Source organism: Palaemon carinicauda, chromosome 22 (assembly GCF_036898095.1).
Source record: "Palaemon carinicauda isolate YSFRI2023 chromosome 22, ASM3689809v2, whole genome shotgun sequence".
Classification (NCBI taxonomy): domain Eukaryota; kingdom Metazoa; phylum Arthropoda; class Malacostraca; order Decapoda; family Palaemonidae; genus Palaemon; species Palaemon carinicauda.
This window is the reverse complement of record NC_090746.1, coordinates 87361935-87369434: the sequence shown is the minus strand read 5'-3', so window position 1 is coordinate 87369434 and position 7500 is coordinate 87361935. Positions and strand designations below refer to the sequence as shown.

Genomic DNA, 7500 nt, shown 5'->3' with positions numbered 1-7500 from the left:
AACACGGTTTGTAATTAAGAACATTTGCATTCCTGTTGTTCAGATTCATAACCCTTTTATCATCGACTATATCATTCCAGCATTCCTCTTCAAGTCAAACTTTTTATAAAACAGTTTGACATTAAGAAAATTTGCATTCTTTATGTTCAGAATTATAACCATGCTATTATCGGCTATATCATCCCAGCATTCCTCTTCAAGTCAAACCTTTTAAAACACGGTTTGTAATTAAGAATATATTCATTCCTGTTTGTTCAGATTCATAACGATTCTATTATCGGCTATATCATTCCAGCATTCTCTTCAAGTCAAACCTTTTAAAACATGGTTTGTAATTAGGAACATTTGCATTCCTGTTTGTTCAGATTCATAACCATTCTATTATCTGTTATAACATTCCAGCATTCCTGTTTATTCAGATTCATACCCATTCTATTATCGGCTATATCATTCCAGTATTTCTATTTGTTCAGAATCATAACCATTCTATTATGGGCTATATCATTCCAGCATTCCTGTTTGTTCAGAACCATAACCTTTCTATTATGGGCTATATCATTCCAGCATTCCTGTTTGTTCAGATTTATAACCATCCTATTATCGGCTATATCATTCCAGCATTCCTGTTTATTCAGATTCATAACCATCCTATTATCGGCTATATCATTCCAGCATTCCTGTTTGTTCATATTCATAACCATCCTATTATCGGCTATATCATTCCAGCATTCCTGTTTGTTCAGATTTATAACCATCCTATTATCGGCTATATCATTCCAGCATTCCTGTTTATTCAGATTCATAACCATCCTATTATCGGCTATATCATTCCAGCATTCCTGTTTGTTCATATTCATAACCATCCTATTATCGGCTATATCATTCCAGCATTCCTGTTTGTTCAGATTTATAACCATCCTATTATCGGCTATATCATTCCAGCATTCCTGTTTATTCAGATTCATAACCATCCTATTATCGGCTATATCATTCCAGCATTCCTGTTTGTTCATATTCATAACCATCCTATTATCGGCTATATCATTCCAGCATTCCTGTTTGTTCAGATTCATAACCTTCCTATTATGGGCTATATCATTCCAGCATTCCTCTTCAAGTTAAACCTTTTAAAATACGGGTTTTAATTAAGAATATTTACATTCGTATCTTGTTTTAGTTTTCCATATATCACGAATCGTTACTAGGCGATCCCGTTACGTGGCTTCGGAGTAATGACAATCATTCCAGTGACGTATGTCATCCGGTAGGGGAAGCTCGTCCTGTACAAACCCTCTACGTCATAAAGCTATGACGATCTAATTTGATGTTGATATTTGTTCATAGTTAGGTAACATTGGACACGTGTGTACGCTTGCGCAAGTGTAAAGCCATTTACTTCCATGTCGTAAATTTGTATTATTCCTGATAATGAATTATCTTGCCGAATGTTGACCCTTCATTTCAAGTCTTTATTATTATTATTATTATTATTGTTGTTGTTGTTGTTGTTGTTGTTGTTGTCATTATTATTATTTGTGTTATTATTATTATTATTATTATTATTATTGTTATTATTATTATGTAAATGTGATTTGTTTTTCCCTGTATATCTTTTAATATTTTATCCGTATTGAAAAGGAATTTCCTCGACGGACAACTACTTTACTTTAAAGGCTGTTTTCCTGGTCTTATCACACGGGGACACCCAACGCACAATAGGACCTACAAGAACTGTTTATCGTATACATTCATAGGTATTTAGAGTATCAGACATCATATTCCCATTAATTGTCAAATACACATTATCGAAGCACTTGGAAAATAACAAGAAAGTCTTTGGTTTCTTCTTGAAAGCCTTGATGTCTTCAGTCTTTCGTATGTCTAGTGGGAGCTTGTTATATAGTCTTGAGCCCGCATATTTGAAAACTCTAGTATATACAGTAGACATACTGCACATCTTGGTTTCAATAACTTGAAACCATCTGTAACTATTCTTGTGTCAACACGGTTCATTGGATGCACGCTGTGCAACAATTTATATATATATATATATATATATATATATATATATATATATATATATATATATATATATTGGGCGTCTGGCTCCCTATAATTTGATGAGTTATTGCACATACAGTATCTTAAATCCTATTCTAGTTTTAATAGGAAGCCAGTGTAATTCAATTAGTGTATGAGTAATCCTCTCTCGGTGTGGGACACCTGTTATCAGTTTTGCTCCAAAGTTTATCATATTTTGTAATTTCTCAAGTTACACTTTGGGTGGATTGAAATAGGTGTTGTTATAGAAGTCAATCAATCTTGATATTAGCATATTTTATCACAAGTATCTTTACAGAACATTCATCCAGGTACAAAAGCAATGTTGCTAAGGTGATATCCAACGTTTCTTACTGCATGATTTACTTGAGCACAGAGACAAATTACAGTCAAGTGGTACATCTAGGTCAAGAGCCTTACTAGATATTGGAACCGGGTTGTTATTAATATTATTTGGAAGTAATAGACGTTTCTTAAGTTGTTTTTCTTTCCCCCTGCCCTAATTGTTTAGTGAATTCTCCGCGGTCCGCACAATGCTACGAGGGATAGTTAAGGGCCCTTCATTGAACGCAAGTTCCATATTTGACTTTCTGAAGGAGGGAAGGTCAAGTATGAATGATGCACCAGTCTCAAGAGTGCCTGAATCCTCTGCCGTTATCGCTGCCTTTCATTTATTCTAAAACGACTCTTCGTTTGCTTGTTAGAAACTTATCCCTTGGGACTTACCCCTATGTTTTCTCTATCAAAATATCAATTGCTTCTTGAGTCTCTCTTACCAATTTATTTTCTTCATTATCAACATGTGCTTTTTCTTTCTCTTCATCTCCACATTTGAAATCTGGTCCTTCTACTACTGTATTCATTCATTTAATCAAATCTGGTGCTTCTACTACTGTATTCATTCATTTAATAAAATCTGGTCCTTCTATTACTGTATTCATTCATTTAATCAAATCTGGTCCTTCTACCACTGTATTCATTCATTTAATCAAATCTGGCCCTTCTACTACTGTATTCATTCATTTAATCAAATCTGGTCCTTCTACTACTGTATTCATTCATTTAATAAAATCTGGTCCTTCTATTACTGTATTCATTCATTGAATCAAATCTGGTCCTTCTACTACTGTATTCATTCATTTACTCATTCAATCGTTCTTAGCAAATAACTGTGTTTGCATTTGTCTTATGATCATTATTCGCTATGACAAAATGCCAATATTATCTGAATGACCTTTTATGTGAATCCTAATTATATTGTTTCATGTCTTTCTTGTTTATTAGAATATGGAAACGTTTGGCAATCTTTAATTTTTCATCCAATTATTATTATTTTTGTGAATGATCTACCTTAATGATTTACGTCCCGTATACATTTAAAAATTCTCTCAGGGATCACGTTTTTACAGATTCTAGCCCTTCTCAATAGTTAACGTTCAGTTTCTTTCCGAAATTATGACAGGCAGGATAGAAATGTAAGCTGTTGCTATTTTCTTTATTTTATCTTAAAGAATTGCTATTGTCCATTTGTTAATTGGCTCTAACAGTGTTGTATCACTGAACTAACATTATTATTATGGATATGATTCCTGTAGTTTTATTAATGCAATTGATATATGATCGATGTAAAATTGCCTCTTATTCGTCTTCATATTGAAAACATATAAAGAAGAATGAATAGTCAGTCACACAAAATACATTATATTAAATGTACTTTATATTAAATGGCATTTGGAAGTAGGCTATTGCGGCGTCTCGACCCGTATTCAACTATCTGGTTAAGAAGGCCGATTTGTATCGTCAATTTAATGAATCTCTTCCAATTTTGGTTGTGTAAGGAAGAAGGGAGAGAGAATAGAGCAGTTTCACTAAGTAAAGGAGCGAGGTGTTAATAAATGGAGAAGAATTTAGATGAAAAGTAAAATAAGTAAGATGTGTTAGAAGATTAAGAATAAGACGCATAATTTACAAGGAGAATTGCAGACAGAAAGGGAATGGTATGTGAGGATGATATTTAGGCATACTGTAATAAATGGAAAAGATTATAGATGAAAAATAAAATAATTAAGATATGTTAGAAGATTAAGAATAAAACGCATAATGTACGAAAGTAATTACAGAAAGTAAGTGAATGGTATGTTAGGTTGACATTTAGGTATACAGAAAAAAAAAAAAAAGAAAATCCACGAATAGTTCTTCATTTTGTCATGCATACTCTTCGGACATCGTTTTTGTAACGAGGCAAAAAAGACTACTTGACTTGCGTGAAAAGGAATGACTTCCGGTTTTTATATTTTATTTTACTAAAGTTCTTAGATAATTTCACGTCGTCTTAAACGTTGTGATACCAGTTCCGCTCGTTACCTTAACTGATAGGACTTGAATTGCTTATCGTCTATCTCTCTGTTCTACAGTATACAGTACGTACAACTGCTCTCATATGCACAATGTATATATATATATATGTGCACATACATAAATATACACACACATATATACATATATATAAATTATATATATATATATATATATATATATATATATATATATATATATATATATATATATATTTATATACATTTACATATATATAGATATATATATATACTGTATATATATATCCACAGGAACTAGTGGGAAGACCCACTGGATACGGTGTGTCGAAAGATGAAAGTAGTGGTGGGACACGTAGGTGTAAGAATCAGTTAAAAAAAAAATTAAAGAAAACAAAGTTCCAGTAAGTTTTGATAATTTTTTTTCCAGCGTATGATGTATAGGCCTATACAGTATAAGTATAGAAGAGATAACATACTATAAAATTGTTCTGGAAACCTTGAAAGTTTTTCTTTAGTGATGTCTTAAACCGAGTTAAAACTCATCCTGCTTTATGTGATTGTTCGCCACTAGCGAAAACTATAGGTGTAATGTAAGAGAGGATCGAGAGAGAAAGCGGGATATAAAACTATAGGGATATTACGTGCAGCCCTCAAAACTGAGGCAGAGGTACCTTCATTCTATATTGGTAAATTGGGATCATTGATGTGGAACACATACCTTTTCCTTTGATAGATATAGTAATAAGGTTAAAAACCCATTAAATATGTAATTATCTGATTCCAGGATCTGTCTGGAAAGGAAATTTTTAGTCAGGAAGAAAATAATTGAGTAGATTATTACGTCATAGAAAGACACGGATAAAGATTTAGAGTAGTACAACTAAACTGATAAATCTAAGGTAAAAAGTGTCATAACATTCCAGTCTAAACCTTGTTATGGATCCAGTAATTAGTGATCTAGTCTCTTGTCTTGAAGCTGGTATGTGGATCCACGTTTACCCCCCCCCCCCCATCTGCCTGTGACTGTGAGATGTTTCTTAGAGCCACTCGGGAGAAGGCAGTTCATTTGATTGGTTGTGATACGGCAGCAATGAGAAACCCTTTGCTTAAGTAATATATGAATGAATGAGAGGCACATTGACGAAGCCGGTCTGTAGTCCACAGAAGTTGCGCGAACATTTTTACTAGTTGTATATTTATTGGTCACTTTTGCAATTTTGTCTTGGAAATGGAAACATAAGAGCTTGAAAAGCTATTATTATTATTATTATTATTATTATTATTATTATTATTATTATTATTATTATTATTATTATTATTATTATTATGAGAAAATTATCTAATTTACGAGTTATAAGAATTCAGATTACCCCTCTTTAGGCAGCATTGATGATTAGAGATATGATAATTTTACAATAGATTCCGAAACTGATTATTTTCCGGGTCAACAGGAAGCTACTTTTGATGAAGTTATTCTAGATCAAACTTTATCAAAATAAGTCGTCTTGATTAAGCTCTTGATTGTAAGCAACAAGTTTACTAGACCAAAATCAAATGTTTTTCGTAAAATTGCTCTCAGGGACCCGCTTTTCAACAATCAGGTTTTTAAGCGAGGATTTATGTAAGGTTTACATTTCCCATTCATACAGAAAAGGGAGATTGCAAGAAATAACTTTTATTGTTTAACATGTCTTTATAAGGAGAGAATTTCTTCGCCTATCGATTGTCAAAAAGAAAATGGTCTTCAAGTTTTGACACATTTTATTTGTTGAATAAGGAACTTGGTTAAGTTTGAATCTCTCTCTCTCTCTCTCTTTCTCTCTCTCTCTCTCTCTCTCTCTCTCTCTCTCTCTCTCTCTCTCTCTCTCTCTCTCTATATATATATATATATATATATATATATATATATATATATACATATGAATATATATATATATATATATATATATATATATATATATATATATATATATATATATATATATATATTGTACATACATTGATTATGTACCATTAAGATGAATGATTAATTCCCCCCTGTATGACTTTGCCGTTTTAATTTGAATTTACTTCACCTCAATTTCTCCCGAAGGTATATTAGGTTACTTACTCATAAGTTTCACAACAAAGGTTTCTTTCTATTACACTCATGTTGTTATTCACGTAACAAGAGTGTACACGAGTGCTTGCGTTTGGTTATGTTCACTTTTTCAACGATGACATTAGCACCTAAAGGGTCATAATGTCTCAAGGTTTCATGTGTTTGTGGAGAGAGAGAGAGAGAGAGAGAGAGAGAGAGAGAGAGAGAGAGAGAGATCCAGCAAATATGTTCCGTGAAGGGAAAAAGATGTCCGTCCGGTGGCAGCGTTTGATAGAGAAAAATTACATCTTTTCTTATGACTGCAATCAATGTTAAATCAAAATCTATTATTGATAATTGCGTTTAATGGAGTATCAAAGAATAAGATACTGTTGAAATAATATCAGTAAGTTTAACATGGAATTTACTGATGCCTGAGATTTCCATCAAGGTAAGTCTCTGTTTTAGAGTTCTCTTACTTGAGGGTATACTCGGGCTGTCTGTTTTGTCTTATTTCTCTTCCCTCTTTTTTAAGTTTTTATAGCTTATATATGAGAGATTTAATGTAATGTTTTTACTGTTCTTAAAATATATTTTGATTGTTTATTACTTTTCTTGTAGTTTACTTCCATGTTTCCTCTCTTCACCGGGCTAGATTTTCCCTGTTGGAGCCCTTGTGCTTACAGCATCTTAATTTTCCTACTAGAGTTATAGCTTAGCCTGTAATAATGATAATAATAAACACTACAAAATAAAGTTCAGCGTCTTACGTGTGATGTTTTTAGATGTTTCAAACTCCTCCTCTTTAAAGTCTTACTGGTCAAACGTAGAAGAAGCAACTTCTGCCGTTTCGTCGTGTCTTGATTTGGAATGAAATGATGTGTAGAGCATGTTAAGCGTCTTACGTCACCCACCAGAGTAGCTCCAGGAACCTTTTACTTTTAACTCCTGCGCAGATTTTGTTCATTTCCTTCCTTTTTGTACGTTTTTTTCTTTTATGCATTTTGGTAGTATTTTCAAGTG

The 7500-nt window shown here is 32.6% G+C and overlaps 1 protein-coding gene across 2 annotated transcripts in view; it reads left to right on the top strand.

Annotated features, from left to right (window-relative positions):
- The window catches only part of MESR3 (misexpression suppressor of ras 3), a 174028-nt gene that overhangs the window by 161389 nt on the left and 5139 nt on the right, over positions 1 to 7500 (top strand). The gene's annotated exons all lie outside the window — the stretch shown is intronic.